The sequence below is a fragment of the Telopea speciosissima genome, chromosome 9 (assembly GCF_018873765.1).
Source record: "Telopea speciosissima isolate NSW1024214 ecotype Mountain lineage chromosome 9, Tspe_v1, whole genome shotgun sequence".
NCBI classification, from domain to species: domain Eukaryota; kingdom Viridiplantae; phylum Streptophyta; class Magnoliopsida; order Proteales; family Proteaceae; genus Telopea; species Telopea speciosissima.
The window spans coordinates 46,677,178-46,697,211 of NC_057924.1; the positions used below are offsets into that span (position 1 = coordinate 46,677,178).

The following is a 20,034-nucleotide window of genomic DNA, read 5'->3' on the forward strand; positions in this document are numbered from 1 at the left end:
AAAAGAAACAACAGACACATTCGGGGAATGAAAATGACAATGTTAATGTTTCCTCTGATGACTCTAGTAGATCCCAAAGGCCAGCTATTAGACGGTATGTTGTTGATTCCTAAAGGCACTTCAAGAACATCAATATACTTCTTATATACTCTGTCTATCAATTCCAAACTGCTCATGATTTCTTAATGTAGTCCTAGGTTTGATGTAATCAAACTAGAGACCAAAACTAGAATCCGTCTCAAAGGATGAATCAATTTAGGGTCTAAATCAGAGAAAGTCTAAATTAGGTTTAGAGTTTTATGGGATTTAGGGTATGGAGGTTAGGGTTAATGTTAGGCTTTAAATTTACTAAGGTCAGTGAAGTAATGAACTGAAATTAGCAAACCAGTGGGCTGTGACATAATCGGCAACAAGGGAATTGAGAAAAGAGGGAAATTAGGGTTATGGTTTGAGAGGGGAAGAATGGGATTTCTAGGGTTTGGCTGGGCAGGAGTGAACCAAACTTGGATCGAGTTTCCCAAAGCGGCAGGGGAGCACTTGACCTGAATTTGGGAGGATTCCCACCGCCGGAATGAGCTCGGCTGTATGTAGAACTTGGGGGAAAAAAAAAGAGAAAAGGGGAATCTAGGGTTTGGGGATTTTGGACTTACTTGTTGGTGATGAAAAAACTTCAGTACTTGTTGATGTTGAATTAACCTTGAGATCAGAACTTGAAAATGTAGAAACAGTAATGGAGATGCAAAACTTAACCAAACGAACCACCCAGGCTTCCCACCGCAAGGTGTCAATCGGATTAAACACCGATTCCGTCAGCCTTGATCAAACACAAGACAAGTATCTTCAACTAGAAGACAAGTTGCAGAGCAGTAGCTTTGAGAGTTTGCTTTCAACATAGTTGTCAAGGCGTCGCCTAGGCGTCCAGGTGGATCTCTAGGGGCCTAGGCGTCCAGGCGGATCTTTAGGGCGCCTTGCACTAGTTTAAATGGTATCGGACCAGGTTTTAGCACTTATTAATGCCAAATATCATTTAAGTAATTCATTTACTTAAGATATTATTCATAAATAAGCAAATCCCCCCCTATTTGAAAACAAAAAAAATAGTTAAAAAATCAAATTCCAAAAAGATAAAAAGTCAAACCCCCTAGTTCAAGAACAAAAACTGGATTTTTTACGCTTGGTGAAATTTTCAACTTTCTAATGCTAAGTTTTTTGTCAAATCTAAAAATTCCATAATTCTTAATATGGTAAAACATTACTAAAAACCCAAAGTGCAGTAAAATAATCATTTATTTTGATATTTAAAAAAATATTTTCATTCAGAGCGATTTTGACAGCATTCGCGCACACCAAATAAGGTTTGACCGGAACATAACTCCTTTAATATAAATCAGATTTAAGCAATCTTGGATTTGTTGAAAATCTGGTTTTGTGTTCTACCTAGTATAAAAAGTCTCATGTAAAAACAAAATCATTTTATCAGTCAAACTTCTTAGGCTCTCTTTGGTATTATTTTTCATTTTCATTTTTTGACAATTTTTCATTTTTTCATGTGTTTGGTATAAATTTTGAAACTTGTTTTTATTTAAAATAAATGAAAGCACCCCCAAAATGATAATACTCGAGAGTCTATTATGGATTATGGCCAAAAACATTTTTTCCTTTATTTTTTCGCTCTTTAATGAGCACGTGCTCATGAGACCCAAATATGAGGGTAAAATAGACATTTGGTCGTTAAAATAGAAAGGCAAGTCCCTTCTTCTTCTACCTGCAACGAGGACCTGGGTAGCTAGTAGCTCCGCCCAAGGGACTTAGGGTTACGATTGGTGGTGGTAGTCGTTGGGTTCCGACAGCCTTGTGCGGCTCAGGAGTTAATAGGTCAATAGCTTCAGAGATTCTAATCAAATAGGTCTGAAATGTTGTTGATGGGTTAATTTACCAAGTAGATTAGGCCTGCAAAGTTGATCAAAATCTGGTGGCTGGATTGCGAGATCTGGAACAATCCTACTGCAAGTAGCAAACTTTAAAGCAAGAATAGAACTGATAAATCGATTAGGGCATTCAGAAATTCAGAACATAACTTCAAAGAGATAAATCTGGGATTAATGAAATAAACTGAAATGAGAACTAGTAACATATAGCAGAAACAAGTAAACAAAACAGATCTGAATGATTGAACAGAAACAGTCACAACTCACAAAGTCACAAGGGATGTGAGTGTTCAGATCTGACCTCTAAAGACGACATCAAAGTAATTATTCACTAATTTAGTGATTTTATTCTCCAGAATTCTCTTCATTTTTACTGTTTAGATTTGATTTGGGAAAGAAGATAGGCGATGAGAGAATTTCTTCACCCATTTGTTCAAAAAGGTAATAAAAACTATTTACACATAGGTAGTTACCAAACTTATTTTTCATTCTACAATCTATTGTGTTTAGTAGTTATCAAACAGTTTTTATTTTTGGGCAAATTTCACGGACACCCCCTGTAAGTATATGAAATATCACGGACATACCAAACTTTGGAAAAATATCAGAGACTACCCTTACTTTATGATTGTATTTCAGCTTAGTCCACTCCGTTAGGTCTGTGCAGTTAAGTCACTGTTTACTCTTTTATAATGGCGAAATTACCCTTACCACAGGGTGAACTTCCCATAATACCCTTGAGGGTAAAGCCCCAAATTAAAACCATTCTCTTCATCTTCTTCGTTGGTCCGAAGGCGGAAGAAGGGTTAATGCTATCAATTGCCGCCTCTGGTGCGCCACGAATCCAGCGGCCTACACCCAAAAAAAAATCCGGCAAGTGTTTGAAAACCCCTACGGGCATCTCATGCCGCCGCTGCAACTCCTAGCGGTGAGAGGAAACGACGGTTTTAGAAAGAGTTTGAAAACCCAAAGCAAATCTCTGATTTCCGTTCTGAAACGGCAGGGGTTTGTGTTTTTCTTTTGTTGATTTGTGGGAACAGTTTATTCTCGGGCTTTTTTTCCGAAAATCGAAACTATGGATGATATTTGCAGGTTTAATTTAGTAGAGCATCGGAAATAACACACAACAAAATCAAATTCTCATGTGAATGTTACTTATTATTAAATCAATCTTAAATCTGAAATGTAACAGCTCTCAGTGACCAAACCAGAGAGAACGTTTAGAAAATATAAAACAAAATTGTGTCAAGAAAGACACATAGACAAGTACACCGATCCTCCTACTCCTCCTCACCACCAGTCATCTTCTTCGTCCCCTTTCCCTGCATCTTCAATTGATCTGTCTTCGACAACCTCTCTGTTTGGAAGCCCTCCTCCGAGTCCCATCCCTACTCTTGTTCTTTTGGTCCCACCACCACCACCTCCTTCGTTTCAGACGATAACGACAATTCTGGTGTTGTTGTTCTTGTACCATTCTTCTGCTCTGCCATCTAACTACAGGGAGATCCTAGAAGAAGAAAAACAAATGAAAATGAATACACCCAGATAACAAAAAGTGAAAATGATGAAGAGAACCTAGATAGAGAAGATTCAGGATGCTATGACAAAGAAACAATTGTTGTATGGGTCTTCTTCCTAAGAAGCCAAAAAATTCAGGTTGAAATTTGCAGGAGTAAAAAGGAGGGAGAAGGAAGAGAACCCAAATCTGAGAAATTGAGAAATCAGAAACACAAGTCAAGAGAAAACCAAAATCCCCATTTTTGAGAACCAAAATCTCACAGGTTCTGGAGTGAAAATCGGCTGCTTATGGGAAAAATTCTTCCGTTCATCCTTCTTCCCTCACCTCCTCCCCAGACTTTGCCCAACCCACCGCCAGATTTCCTCTACCTATCGTCTCTCACTACCAGCACCCGAACCCATCGTCTCTCACTTTCTGCAGATGGATGATGATGAGTTGCGGCAAGTAATCGTCGTCGGAGAAGAAATCGACGGACTTGATTGTCGACAGAGCTGGAGCTGGCACAGCTGATCATCGCCGGAGAAGAAATCGCCGGAAGAATATGGAAGATGATGGATTCTTGCCTAAAAATTACTAAGAGGGTAAAATTGACATTTTAACTTTGGGTGGTAACCTTGCTTAACGTAAGGGGGAAGGTTGCCATTTTGACCAAGTTTGGGAAGTCCGTGACATATTGAATACTTAGAGGGGGTGTCCGTGAAATTTGCCCTTTATTTTTTGATCAAAATGGTTTTTAGTAATGATTATTTTTAAATAGGCCAAAATGAAAATGAAAAATGATACCAAAGAGGGCCTTAGAGAACAAGTACATTTCTCTAAATCAAGAGCAGTTTAATTACTTATTGATAAGATCATATTTTCTAAGAACAGTAAAAACCAAATGTTTGTTTTGATTGTTTCAGATTTCCAATAGCTTGCTTCTTCAGTTATGCTGTATTCTAGTTCTATGTTGATTTTTGATGACTTTGTGTGGCTTAATATTGATTTTTGATTACTTAATGTGACTTAATGTTGATTTTTGATGACTTGATGTTGCTTATTATTGATTTTTGATGACTTGATGTGGCTTAATGTTGATTTTTTTTATTATAAAAGGTACATATTGTATCATAATAAATATAGTTAGAAAAGAGGGGAAATAAAAATAACACTTGGGCGCCTAGGCAACGCTTAGGCAGGTGCCATGTCGCCTAAGCGCTTAGGCACCCCTCAAGCGCCTTAGATCGCCTTGCCGCCTTGACAACTATGGTTTTCAATATTCGATGAGTAAAAAGGAGCCCACGAATAGCTTTTATTTATAAGGCCTAAAGGCCATTGTCCTATTCAGACGACGATGGGAAAAGCCCCCCTAGCCGACTATAACACATCCTTTCTAAAACTGTGGAGAGGAGTGGACCGAACTATGCATAAAAAAAAAAAAACTTAACTAAAATCTACTAAAATCACTTAAATTGAACCACTGGTTGAACCGGTTCCATTTAAAACACAAATACATCAAAATATGTTCAACCATTTAAAACACAAATACATCAAAATAAACTAAGTGTAGAAAACTACTAAAAGACCACAACTACTTGGACTTCTTCTTCTTCTTACGAATTTAATTCTTCAGATCTTCATCATTTCTCCTCCCTCTCATGACCCAATAAACACAGCCATTCACAGAAGCTAAAGAAATTGACTATATTTCTTGAAAGTTGGTTTAATCTTTTTGCTGACTGCAGGTCATTTCCTGTACTATCTCGAAGGAGAAGGAATATTCCTTGGACAGATGAAGAGGAGAAAATTCTAGTGGTACAAGTTTCTCAACATAGTTCTGCTCATTTTCATTATCACTGGTTTTAGTTCCAAGTAGCTCCAATTGGAACTATTATTTTTTCAGTATTCTTAAGTTTATCATTTTTTCGTTTTTGATGGGTCTGCTTATCGCTTTTCATCTTCTTATGAAATTAAAGTTGGGATTTAAGGTTAAGAATTAGGGTTTGGCAGGCTGATCTATTATATAATAGAGTACCATTTTGTTTGTGCCAACCCCAAGAACTTGGGATAAGGCTTTCTGTGTTGAGTTGTTGAGTACTGTTATAACTGATTTGTGGGTTATTTGTTATTTACTATCTTTGCAGGAAGGAGTACGGAGATTTTCAAGTACTTATTCTAAAAATTTACCATGGAAGCAGATCCTGGAATTTGGTTGCCATGTATTTCATAAAAGCCGTAACCCAGTTGACCTTAAGGATAAATGGAGGAACATTTGCACCAAAGGAGATCCAAGAGCTAGGTGAAAGTAAGCCGACTTTTTTTCGTATATGATGTGCTGGTGTGAAAACTCTTATCCCTAAGCTTTGCTTAAAGATGTTCTTTTTGGCAAGTTCATCTTTGTTGAATTTATGTGTGTTTTAAATTTACTTATCCATTGTGGTAGCATTGCTGTTAAATATCCAAGTAACATAGGTTGGTATTTTTGGGTATCCAACCTATGCTTCTCATTCACTGAGCAATATTTGAGAACTGAAGTAAGTGGTTCAGTGGCTTTCGCTCGACGATGACTTACAGAATGAAGATATGCAATTGAAGAAAATAGTCTGTGATGCAGCTTATTATTGGATGGTGCCTCAAGATGAAGGATTTGGTCATTTTACTGCATTGGTGAGACTTAATCCAGTGTTGTGGACTTTTTTTTTTTTTAAATAGATGAAGACCTGATGTTGGATGCTTGAGATTGGAGAGCTCTACATGTTCTCAGACGACATCTCTAGACTTTATCATTTATCTTCACTTTTGAGGGAAGGGGACTTTTGCTTCTTGACAAGGCACAAGCAGGTGGTTTTCTAGTGGAAATTGCCTTCTCCAATGGAGATTAGATTCTGCCCTGGAAAGATTAACTCAAGCTCTTAGAAGGTGAAATTTTCACTATTATTATACTGCTGTATAAAAGTTTGAACCATTTTTTACATGTTTAGTAAGAATTTTCACTATGGAAACCATTTCTCAATTTTTAGAAATATTAATTTATTTCGAAATCTTAAAGCTGTCTTGTTCTTTTAGCAATTTCAATGTCAATAAATCTATTTAAAAAGTAAGATACATGCCCAAACATTTGATTGGCACTTTTTGTGTTTTAATTAAATTAAAGTAACACCTATCATAAAAAAAAGCAAGTTAAAGTAATTAAAGAAAGAAGCAAAATACATATGTACTGAGAAAATTAGAAATTCTCAAGTAGTATAAAAAATAGTTCCTTTTTCCTATTTTTGACTGTTCATAGTTTCTTACGAAGTTCATCAGGTTTAGGCTATTTCCTATCGTTTAATATAAACATTTCTTTCTTCATTTTTCTTTTTAAATATAATTTTTTTTTGTTTTCTTTTTTCCCCACTTCTTGGTATTTTTTCAAATCTGTTGCTTGGATCATCTCTTTCTTATTCACTCAATGCTAGATTTCTCCTTTTTCTTCTTTAAGGTCTTGGTTGTAAAACTTTCCCTCTCTTATATCTTTCCCTATTTTTGGCTTGTGATTTTACAATTGTTTGGTCTTGTTAGATGCTCATGAGCACCATCACCATTGCGTGACTAGTGATATGATAATTCTTTTTTTTTTTTGGGGGGGGGGGGGGAATAGAGTGGTGAGATAAAAGTCTTTGCTTTTTTCCCAACGGGTTGAATTCTTTCACTATTATTATAATAGTATATATAAGTTTGTATTATTTTTTGCATGTTTAGTAAGAATTTTCACTATGGAAATACCATTTCTCAATTTTAAGAAACACGAATTTATTTTGAAACCCTTAATTTCTTGTTCTTTTAGCAATTTCAATGTCAATAAATCTATTTAAAAAGTAAAATACATGACCCAGACATTTGATTGGCACTTTTAGTGTTTTAATTAAATTAAAGTAACTCTTATAGAAAAAATTAAATTAAAGTAATTAAATAAACAAGCAAAATATTTGCCCTTATGTTTTTACATTTACAGGGAAACTTTGTGGGCAACGAAGCAAAAGAGCTCGACTTTTGGGGGAGCAAGGACGCTGTACTTGTGAAGGTGAGTTGGGTTCTGTCCATGAGTTCTCCTCTGTTGGATGTGTGACTCTGCGTGTAAAGGAAGTGTAGAATTTGGTGGTGCTGGTGTCCTTTCCGTATCTTGTACATTCAGAATAAACATATAGGAGTATGACTCTGTTTTGGTTTCTGCCCTTGGGGGGAGAAAGGGGTGGACTCTGAACTCTAAACACCTGCATGTCCGGCAAAAGCAAAGTTAAACTGCATAGCTTACTAGTTTAGTTTTATCCCGGGTATATAATCATCAAAACAAGAGTTGGTAGGTTTCTATCTCAATAACTAATGTGAATCTTGTACACTAACTAAAGTTGTTCTTGGACACTATGATGTGGTGGGTAATTCTGTTACTAGTAGTTGATGGCTAACAAAATTATCCCTCAGCATTTTGAGGTTATGAGTGATTTTTCTCCTTAAAATTTAATTGAAGTCTGAGAACTGTACTTGTTTGTTCTGTACTCGATTTAGTTTGAGACAGCTCTTGGTTCATTAAATCTGTCTAACAGGAACTGAGAATTCCCTGAAAAACGGTGGGCAGTTCATGCATATGTATTTGGTATTGTATTAGTAGATAAAAACTATTGCCAGAAAGAGGTCACTGGTTCATCACCTATTTTTACATGGCTAATGGCTTAGAATGCTGAGAAGAAGTTGGGCAGTACTTGCATAAGCATTTAGTCATTCTTAGATTTCTGGCTTTCAAAATTTTTATGATATAGAAAAAATTGTTTATTCTCCCAAAAAAAAAGATAAAATTGTTCATCACATATGTCTAGCTTGCTTAAACTACTTAGGAGATCGTAAGGAATTTAAATGATGTGAGTACCACCATTTGGAAGAGAAAAATTAAGGGGTCAAATGAAAAGAAAAGGGCTGAAAATACGACAGACCTGTTAGTGTTTGTCTTTGTCTGATCAGCTCTGTTCTTCTCTGGCTTCTGTTAAAGAGCTAAGAGGGAATATGGATGTGTGTGTGTGTGTGTGTGTGTTGGGGGGGGGGGGGGGAAGGAGAGGAGAGAGGGAGGGAGAATTTTGAAGTTGACATTACTCCAAAATTCCTTCACTAACTGTGCTTTTGTTTTGCGCTTTTGGGGGGGGGGGTCCAGAAATGTTGCAATAAGTTGTAGAATGCACAGTAACACATCAATTGAGTTCTTTTCACCTTCTTTTAGGTCAATATATCATGTTCAGTTATCAAGCCATGAATATTAATCATACCATTTTGGCAATTTTGATGGGCTTGCCTGTGTATAATCTGGTATAGAGAACTGGGGGATGAGGGCAATCAAGTCCATCTCGTGGATAACATGTTGTGCTCACATGATCATGGCTTGATAAAAGTCAAGATAGGATGAAAATTATCAGTAGAGAATGTTGTATAGTTGTAGTTGATTGTCTTCTTGCTCAATTTACTTTTATCAACTGGTATTATACTTGCCATGATTGCTAGATGTCACGGAGCCGGTGGTTGCTAGACTACCATTTTGGGTGTGCTTTTTTTACAATCTAAGGGTTTCACTATGTTTCAAGGGATTAATAGGGTGTCCTACAAGTTTCATGACCTAATTTGGCCTCTGTATCGAACATTGAAATTCCCCCAGAAAAAAAAAAAAAATTTCGGCAAAAATTTTGGTTTCGATTGAAACATTGCTCGAAACTGAAACCTTGAACCTTGATCTTGTACACTGACAAAAATTTGTTCCTAGTCACCATGATGTGGTCGGTAATTTAGTTACTTGTAGTTGGCTAAAAAAATTGGCCCTCAAGAAGAGGCATCTTTAGGCTGCATTTGGAAGTCAAGAAAAGAAAAGAAAAGATTCTCTAAATTTTCTTGGCTTTCATATTTCTGGTTGTTTGGTTGATAAATTTAATAACGAAAATTCTGTTTAAAAAAAAATAAAAAAAGTTAGAAAACTTTCCATTGGACCCTAAAACTAATCTCGTCCTCCATACGAGGAATGGTGAGAAAAGTTTGGTCGAGTAGTCCTCCACTTCTCCCCGAAGCAAGCTCGATCACGATCTCGATCTCCCTCATCTCTCCCACGGTAAGCATCTCTCCATCAATCTCTCTCTCTCTCTCTCTCACTCCCTCATCTCTCTAATCTAATCTATCCTTCTGATATTATCTCTTTTAATGTGGATTGATCGATTAAGATTTAAGGGGTTCGTCTTCACTCTCAGCGGAGGAAGTCCTAAGGTTTCTTTGTAATCAGTAATGTCTTGTGGAAGGAATGTGTAGTTGTTGGGGGTTGAGTGTTGAATGTGAATCTTCTGCTATGCTTTTAGGGTTTGTAATCTTCTTCTTTTAATTATCTATGAAATTATAAAGGAGAGGGAACTAACTGGGGAGGGTCTATTCTCAGTTTATCCCCTTATATTAGCTTATAAGTTATAAGTTATACTGGGTTCAGCATTAGATTTTGTAATGTTTTCTTTTGATATCTGGATTCTGGAAAGAGGTGAAGCTGTAGAACAAATGTTTTAGATTTTCGCGGCTGTAATAGCATAGATTGAAATCAAACTGTAGATTTTAGCGGCTGTAATATCGGCTGTAATGGGTAGGGTTCTGCTCCTTGAGATTGGAAGGGGAGGTGTATCATCTCTAATGTCTGTGAATTGAGAACTCCTTACTGCTTCTGCTTTTCTGTTTTCCTCTTTTTCCTGAAGCCAGTTAGCCAGGACAAAAATTGATACGGCTTCTCTTTTTTGCTTGCCAAGTCTGTGAAAGAGCCACCCTTAATAGCCATCCTCAATTTGCTCCATAGCTGGACTACAGACCACAGACAGTCTTTTAATCTTAGTTTCTATTAATATTAAGAACAGGGGACATGCAATCCCATGTTTGTTTAGTTCACTTGCAAACAAGAGATAATTACTGCAGCCTTGACTCTTCTTTTTGTTGAATATGCATCTACATCCACATCCAGTAGTATGTTGTTCTTATTTTCTGTTGCTTTGATCATTTAGCTGGTTTCTGTTGCCTTTTGAAATAATTTTCTCATCTCTAACATTTTCTTTTTTAGAATCAAGTAAGATAACAGATCCTGAGGCTCAAATTGATTTTGTTTGTAAGCTGAGGTTTCTTACAATGACATACCAATACAAATCAAAGATTCTCAATTGCACGGTTTACTGAATAAACTATCTTTAGATACATATTTGTACTTGGATGTATGTGAAACATGTAGATCTTTGGATGGACTGATTAAAATTCAAGGATAATAGATGTTTCAATAGTCTTGTAAGGTTTTCGTTTTTAGTTTGTAGTCTACTAAGGGGAATCAAAGACCCTGTTAAGCCCAAAATAAAGCTGTACAACAAAAACATCATATAAAGCTACAGGCAGAAACTTTGATAATATTTGCTTAAGATTAAGCTTTTTACTGGTACCCACTTCACAATTTCTCCGCTCTCTTCTTTTGGTTTTTCGTATTCACTTCAACAGCAGTGGTAAAAAAAAAGAAAACCAATTTCCTTTTCTTGAGAGATTTTCATGGATGATTGTTAGCTTCTACTTTGTCAAAAAAATTTTTGTGACTTTGTTCCAATTGTTGGGCACCCACTTACCCAGTTTTAGATCTGTTCTCACTTTTCAGTAATTACTCATTTACTTAATTACTTCAGTTATCTTCTCTCATTTTAGGACTCAAACGATGTGGCAAGAGCTGCCGTTTGAGATGGCTTAATTATCTCAGACCAAACATCAAGCATGGAGGTTTTACTGAAGAAGGCAACATTATCTGTAGCCTCTACAATTGCATAGGGAGCTGGTAAGCTAATTTCATTTCTCTTGATTACTCCATCTCCTTACCCTCTTAATTTTTTGTTAAAATTATTGATCTATTAATTTACTTATTATCTCAGGTGGTCTATCATTGCTTCTCATCTACCAGGAAGAACTGATAATGATGTGAAGAATTACTGGAATACCAAGCTGAAGAAGAAACTATTGGCAGAGGTACAAACATGATTTTTTGGCTAGTTTCAACACAAGCTTCACAACATTGCCATTGTCCAATGAAGTTGGGCTAGGACAAAACTTGAACCCAAACACACTTGTTTCAGACCCAGCTCATTTCTCATCATCTCAAGAAACTTCACCAGACATTTCAATTGCTTCATCTTCTTCTCTTGCCATGGACAATTCTTATGTCTCATGGCCCAGCAATGGAGGTGGCGAAGACGATTATGGGTTCTTCATGGATTTAGGTTTTGGATCTCCATATGATATCCTCAATGGCTTTGGTTTTCAGGGGAAGAACACTGAAGTTGCTCCAAATTTGGCTGACCCTCCTTGCCCTAATTTGTTTGTTAATGACACAGACTAAACACAAGGGTTGTTGTATCAGACTCAAAGTTACACTCTAGTTCAGAAATCAGAATTTCCCATCTGGAAACAGAAAAAAGAGAGATAGTAACTTTTATTTTAGATTCTGGCTTTACTTGTGGGTCTTGAACCCTTGATCATGTTGATGAGTGTGGGAGGGAAAAAAAAAAATACAGGTTCCATGTAAATGAAATTTTATTAAGTAATGGAAATTACAGTAGAAGATTTTTAGATATTCTATATAATTTGGATTTAGCTTGTTTATAATCTTCCATGGAACTTGTCAGTACTTGGTCTTTGGTTTGGTTTTTGTTTTTAAGAGAGAATTGTTCGTAAGATGTGAGGGGATGCCTTCAACAGCAAAGACTTACTGTTAATGTGATAATTCAATCTAGTCATTCATCTATTAGACTATTAATGTAATATATATTCCTTAGCAATGGATAATTCAATCTTGTCATTACCATTGGAATGTTGTTGTGGTCTTCCAAGAGCAGAAGAGCAGAAGCTGGGCTATGGAGGCTGGCTTTCCATTTGAGGCATTCATCGTTACGGAATTTTATCAAGCGGGCATTTGGTGTTTGAAGAAGAGTTTCATTATATGATGCACAAAGCCAACATACCCATATGAGAGGCAGATTGATATTGTCTTAGCTTGCTGTATGATGCATAATCACATTAGAAGAGTGATGTCAGATGATGATTTATTGGAGGACGTGGATGTTTTTCTGAATAAAGAAACTCATGAAGTTGATGATCTTATTGAAGCTCTATCTAATAGAGCCGAAGATGGTCGGGAAGGTAGTAGGTTAAGAAATGAAATTACCGACCTCTTGCGGAATGATTATCAACTTCGACATCGTAGAATATAGATCTTTTTTTAAGGGAAATTATTAGCGACACCCCCTCCGATAGCCCGTTAAATTAATGCCACCCTACTAAGCACCAAAATATCAATTTTGGCCCAAAAACTAACGAAAAAGCCTATTAATTGTTAATTCGTGAGGTCAGCAGGTTAGATTTTTTAATAGACTATTTTACCCTTCTTAGTGTATGAACTACCTATTCTACCCTTCAAATTAAAGAACAAAACTCATCCTTTCTTCTTCCCACCCCTCTCCCCCACACACCCCCCCCCCTCTTCTGTACCTTAGCCTTTTCCAACTCCACCATGCCCTCCCGCCCCTTTCTTCACTAACAGTTCTATCTCACTTATACTGGGGCTGCAAAACTGCAGATATCCCATTTTGAAGAAGTGGAGCAACAACCAGTTAACAGATCACACTCGCAGGAACGGACCAGCAAGCACAAATCAACCTTAATTGGTCAATGTAAAGAAGAAAAAGAAGAAGAACCCCCTTGGCTAGTTTGTTATTATCCAAATCTTGGAATTTTCGGCCATAGAACTGGGGACAAAATGCTCTTGCTCTGGTTGGAAACCTGTTTTAGTGTCTTTGTATTTGAGCATTCACACAGAAATGCAAGCAGACTAAAATCCGCAAAAAACCCTATAATCTCTTCTTAAGTTCATTGTCTACTATGACCAGTCTTTTTTCTTATGATAATTTGACGTCTTTCTTTATTTTGCTAATTGGCTCAAACGTAAGAGGAAGATTTCCAAGTTCATTTCAACAGAAATGTTGAATGAGGGAGAAAGGGTTATAAAGAAAAAATAGAAACTTTGTAGAACCACAAATTCTATGTTTATATAAGAAATCTTTCAATCTCCATAGTTTGTACTTTGTAGACAAAACTAAAGCCACAATTTTACAATACCAGTGATAATAACAAGAACAAAACCAAGACCAACAAATTAAGGTTGGTTTCATATGGATTAGGGTTTGAAGAAACTTTTGGTGTAGGAGGTTGAGGTGGAGGAGGACGAGCATCGGCTGGTTCTTGATGATGAAATGATGATGAATTAGGGTTAGGGTCTAATGGCTTGTGTGTTCTTGGATCTATTCCTTGGCTAATCAACTTCTTTCTGAGATGTGAGTTCCAGTAGTTCTTGATTTCGTTATTTGTACGTCCAGGGATTCTTCCAGCAATCAAAGATCACCAGCATGTACACATCAAATTTAACAAGATTAGATGGAAAGAGTGGAAGTGTACTTAGCAGAAGAAGTACTGAAGGGTAGGGTTTACCCGTTACCGGTTGCCGAGAAGACGGTAAAGACGAAGGATGAGATCTTCTTCATCGGGAGCGGTCTATCCACACTTGAAGGTAGTTCATCCAGCGGAGCAGCCCAACTCGTTTCGGCAGCATCCGCCACCGCCTTTCTCCCTCTCTTGATGTAATTGACAAAGGGGCTTCATCGCCCCTCAGCCTTTCTATGGTGAGGGTGAGGGTGAGGGTGATGATGTTGAAAGAATCTGATTTTTTAGGTTTTAGTTTAGAGGGTATTTTAGTCATTTGTATTTCACACTGTTAACCCCTTAGTTTTTGACCCAAAATTGATATTTTGGTGCTTAGGTGACATTAATTTAATGGGCTATCGGAGGGGGTATCGCTGATAATTTTCCTTTTTTATATGATGTAGAAGTTGTGAACACAAAATCTATTTGATATGGTGTAATCAATATAGTTTTGGGCAATATTCGCATAAACATTTAGTCATTCTTAGAATTTTGGCTTTCAAAGTTTCTATGATAAAGATAAAATTGTTCGTTATATATGTTTAGTTTGCTTATACTGCTTAGAAAATTTTAAGAAATTTAGATGATGTTAGTATTAGTACCATTCATTTGAAAGAGGAAAAATTAAGGGGTCAAATTAAAAAGAAAGGACGAAAAAGAAGACAGAGTTGTTAGTGTCACACCTCTATCCCGATATAATATATATTGCCACATAGGGGGATAACTGGAACAATCACACATCATCCCAACACCTACTAGGGTCGTAGATACAGTGTCCCGAGCCACAGTCCACCCTGTCATCACATTATGACGACAGAAAGGAACGTACCGAAAGGAATAAATCGTTCCAATCACAGAATTAACGGAAACGAAATTAAAGTCAAATATGTGAAATTATAGAGCATCGGTTCTCCAATGATAACACATAATACCATAACAGTGTTCGTAACCATTCAATCTCTCCTAATAATTAAACATACAGTTTATACATGGTTGTGGAATGAATACAGAACTTAAATAAATAAACAATTGCCCCAAGGGCACAAATTCTTGGGTGTACATCTACATCCAAGTGACGGTCATCAATTCCACTTGATTCGCATCCAATGGTGTTCGTCAAGAGGCTATCCGCATATAAACTAAAAAGTGGTTGTACAATGGGGTTAGCTACACTAGCTAGTGAGGGAGCAAAGGGGAATGCACATACATCACACAATCAATATCAAACAGAATGATGCATACTAGTGTTAAATTCATTTTCCACCTAACACACAATTCTATTGGTCAAGTATATGCTACTATGATAACTCGGGAGACACTGAGGGTCACTTATCCTATCGTCCCAGTGAAACCTCAATTATCACGAAGGGACCTCCGCCGGTAGAAGCCATCATGACCACCCAGTGGCAAACCCCGATAACCATCACTACCCTTGTCCTGGCCTCTCCTACCTCCACAGACCACAGGTGCTCAGACTATCCAACACATAAACCCCTATTGGCAAGGTTCGTAGCATAAGGGAACAAGCATCCTAGCCGCAGATATACTATATGCAAATCCTATCATCCCGAGGTATTCCGGGTGCATCAACGTCCCATTCCATCTAGTACCCGGGTAACAGCACGGCACAGCACATACAGATCAGGATGACATACAATAGTTTTCATAATTAAATACATTGGGGTTCCGGTACTGGCACACCCGGCACCGTAGCCCGTTACAATGGTGAGCATAATATCACATTCATAACAGTTCACATATGAATAAAATGCAATGCGCACCATGCTTATAAATATACCATAGTATGCTTAATATTAACAATTATATAATATTCAAACCCAACAAAGTCACCCAAAATCCACTCACCTAACTCGGGTGTCACTCGGCGTGATTGACATGAATCTCCCAGAGCATCGAGTGTCATTCGACGTGGTTCACATGAATCTCACCGGTGCACCGACCTAACATACAAAAGAAATCATTAAAACAGGTATAGAGGGGTCCTATGCTAGGCCCTCAAGGTTAAAATCAAGTTTCAACCAAGACAGCACGAGCGGACTCACTGGCGGTCTCAGATGAGGTGAAGCCGCTCCTGACTCCGTTCAGGCCAACAGGTAAAATCAGAGCGAGCGGACCCACAAACGGAACTTCTTAGTTGAATCTGGTCGTTGATCTATTCGACACCTGAGACACACTTAAAAGGGAGCGGATGTGCTTCTTGGGTCTGCCCCTGCATCCGTTTGATTTCCTTAGACAGACCCGAGAGCAACAGGCCCCGGGCGGAGGCAAACAAAGTGAATCCGTGCCTTTGTCCGCTCAGGCTAACATACAGGGTTTATACTGGGTGGATTGACGAGCGGTACCACGATAGATGGATCTGATAGTTCGTCCGCCGACAGTCTCTTTCGAGATTTCAAGGAGTTTCAGCTCCAAGTCGCTTGGAGCTCCTCAGCACCTCAGAAACAGGGGAGGGGTGTCTAAGCCTTCCTAGGGTCATTAGAACCTAGGCTTAACCCCATGGATTCAAGATCCTACAAGGTTTGGTCTCAATTAGGGTCCAAGGGTTGGGTTTCAAGTTCAAAACCAGGGGTTCTACAGCCATGGCTGCAAATGCAGCACCAAGGGGTTCAAACCATACTTAGGTCAGCTCCATTAGAGCTCCAATTAGGGACCGAGCTTCACCTTGAGTCCCAAATGGAACTCTAGGTCAGTCCAAGCTCAAGGAATCTACCAAAATCAAAGGGAAAATGGGGGAGAGCTAGGTTTGGGAGGCTTACCTTGGTGAGATCCTCCAATGAAGAAGTGGAGTCCAAGGCTAGGTGAGCCCCCTTGGCCTCTTCCCTTCCTTTCCATCTCTTCTCCTTCACCTTCTTCTTCCTTCTTTGTCCGGTCATCAAGAGAAGGAGATGTGCGGCAAGCAACCATTTTGGCATAGCTCCCATCTTCTTCCCTTCCCCTCTCATTCCTCTTCCACTTCTACTTCTTCCCTCTTTCTTCCTCCTCCTCCTTCTCTTGTCTCTTCTCCTCCATGATTTTGGGGAGGGGGAGAGATAAGTGAATCGGAGGGATTCTTTTAGCTTTAAGGGGGTAGAAGGGTCCTTAGGGTGTGTTTGGTTAGGAGTCTTAGAATGTAGTTGGGTCCTTAGGCTTAAAATGTGTTTTGGGTTAGGCATTAGGCCATGTTTGGTCCAAGTCATGGCCCTTAGGTCCATTTAGTTAATTAGGGTCTGTTTGGGTTGGGTCCAAGCCTCACTTAGACTTATTGGCCCTTAGGTCTTATTTGGTTTTAGCTAGGTTATTAAAACCCATTATTTCCCTAAGTTAGGCTTTGTGTGCCCCACTTGACCAATAAATGGTAGGGGTAGGGGTCCACAGGGTCTAAGAGTTAAATTAAGGTGTCCGAGACACGGGTATGTGGGTCCCACAGGAAAACTAGCCAAGAAGACTGATGACAGCAAGGGTGGATCCTTGAGCGAATTTAGTAAGAGTGAGTCCATTCGTGACTCCGGTGCTACTGTGATGGCCCAAACTTCAAGGAAAGTGGCGGGGCTTTGGCCCACACTTCCAAAACTTCGAGGGGCTTCTTTTTATGGTATTTCCAGTTCAAGGTCATCAATGTTGGTCATAGCCATAAGGCATTATCTATTGGGTAAGGTCTGGATTGCCCCGGGGTATAATGGGATATTTGGGGTGCGGGTGTAACATCCCCCCAACCTTATTAAAAAATTTATCCTCAAAATTTGAGGCAACCCGGGTCTCCAGGGCGAAGGCTTGTTGAACAACAATACCTCTAAATGCCCATTAACTCAAGGTCGAGTCAAGATAAGGTAGTGTCTAGTTGACACAACAGGTCACAGACTCACAGGGTCACATTACCACAGGGATGTGGTCCACAGTAACCTAGGCTCCGTTTAATCTTTTAGAGCCGGTGGTCATAATATACCAGTAGGTCATAGGGATATCACTTAGTTTAGAAACCCAAGGAACTTCCTGTTCTAGGTGGCTTAGTCTAGTGTGTAGGGTACCACTCTGATCTTCATAACTCTGGTCACACTTGGGTTACAGGACTCAACCTGTCCAGTTCTCATTATAGGGTTCACACTCTGAATGCTGTCACTTCTGGCTATCTCACTACCTCGCCCAACTTTAGAATGATTTGGAATATTGATCGAATCTCCTACTATTCACTCCCAATACGGAGGGAACGCATTTGGTGACCCATTACTCCATTCATATCTGTCGTTGGAGAAGGTCTTATTACCTCCTTCAGTTTCAGCCTTCAAAGTTTTTAAACCCATCTCATGGTGACTTTACATGGAAAAATTCCTTTATGGTTTTCTTTTGAGAGCCAAACAACCTCCTATGGTAGGTCTAAGTCAACTCATGCTAATTAATTTACCCAGCCATTATTAAGTTCATTAACTATTAACCCATGATCAACATGACCAAGGGTCAGGGCTTAACTAAGTGATCACAGTAAGGCCTAGGTAAGGTCATACTTGTAGTACCAGAGGATCACTCTAGTCACATAAGTCAAAGGTCTTAAGGGGTATACCTATATACATATCACATCAATACATAGGCAAAAATTCAAGAATTACATTCATATCCCTATGGATATATCTGTCATCTAGGTCAAATCACAAGAACCAAAAGTTCTCGAGTACGGTTTGCTAAGTCTTTTAGAAGAATCACTCACGGTGTAGGACTCCCTCTATGAGTCTAAACATGGTTTGGAAAACCAAGTAAAGTACAAATAGAGTCATCACTAACTTAAGGTGTCATGAATGGCCTCCAATTACACATGGCCTCTGTGGCTCATTCAAAGGAACCAGTCCAAGTCAGCCCATTACTTTTCTTTACTTAATATCTACCCACAGGGTTAGGCTTCCTATTCATAAAGCTTGAGTCCATCAATCCACGGGGTCTAAGGGTCTTCATCCCCAAGAGTTACTCTTCTCCCTTTTAGGTAAGAGGGGAGTCACATCGCACATTATTGCCTGTCATTCCTTATTGGCTGGTCTGGCCGATGTAGGCCCAAGAACATAGACATCATGGTTTGCATCTAAGGCAAGCAATTAACTATGCATGGCCAAGTAAAATGGGTGTCCAACCTAGGGCATAGGCATTGAATCATCACACAAGGGGGTGGTCAAAAGGTCTCAAAAGTCTAGGGATTAAATTCTAAAAGAACAGCGAGAGGACTCACGAGCGGTATCAGTGCTCTGGTTCCGTTCATGTTTTCCTGGCAAGACAAGGAGAGCGGACTAATGGGCAGATGCGGAATGTGAATCCGTTCGTTCGTCCGTTCTCAGAAGCCAAAAGTTCAAGAGAATATGAATCAATCGGATCTACGGGCAGACTCATGGCAGTGGATCCGTTTGTTGTTCCGATCAGTTATAAAGTCATAATTTTTCAAATTTTGTATGTGGCGGATTGACGAGCGGAGTCACGATAACTGATTCCGTTCGTTCGTCCGTTCGAGGAATTTAAAAAAAAAATAGAACCGTGAGTTTCAAAACTCACTTTGGCTCCAAGAGAAAACACAACCACAGGGAGAGGGGAAAAGGCTCTACAGATTTCTTAAGGAGTTCTCTTGCAAGTTCAAGCCTCAAAGATCACTTCTCAATCGATCAAGGTAAAATTTCTCTTCTCCATTTTCCTTTCAATCCTCTATTCTTCTCATTGAGAGATTTTGCTTGTGTCTCTTCATCTTCTCCTTCATTTCTCCTTGGATTTGTGATAACTCATCCCAAGTATGATCATGTCTTGACTTTGCTTGCATTTTTATGGCCATATATACCATGTTCATGCCAAAATCGATTGAGACTAAGGCCTTGGGTTTGATTCAAGCTCTAACTATCAATGGCACTATAGGGATGGCTTCTTACTTGTTCATTGTGTCTTTTCAAACATTTTAGAGATTGCTTAACTTGCTTAGTTAGTTATCTTGGATTGGTCCTAGGCCTTGATTTGGATAACTCTTCAGCTCCTTCATGCTTGAGAAATCTTTCAAGATCGTATTTATCCATTACATGTATCTAGGCTTTGTCAAATCATTCTATTGAT

The 20,034-nt window shown here is 38.6% G+C and overlaps 1 long non-coding RNA gene across 2 annotated transcripts; it reads left to right on the forward strand.

Moving 5' to 3' along the window:
• Positions 1 to 6,308, forward strand: LOC122638573. 2 transcript variants are annotated; one of them, XR_006329481.1, is made up of 4 exons: positions 1 to 94; positions 5,172 to 5,241; positions 5,571 to 5,731; positions 6,139 to 6,308. It is a non-coding gene; the product is annotated as an uncharacterized LOC122638573 (long non-coding RNA). The 2 variants fall into 2 exon arrangements; XR_006329482.1 differs by lacking the exon at positions 6,139 to 6,308 and adding an exon at positions 6,001 to 6,021.
• The last annotated feature ends 13,726 nt before the right edge of the window (positions 6,309 to 20,034 follow it).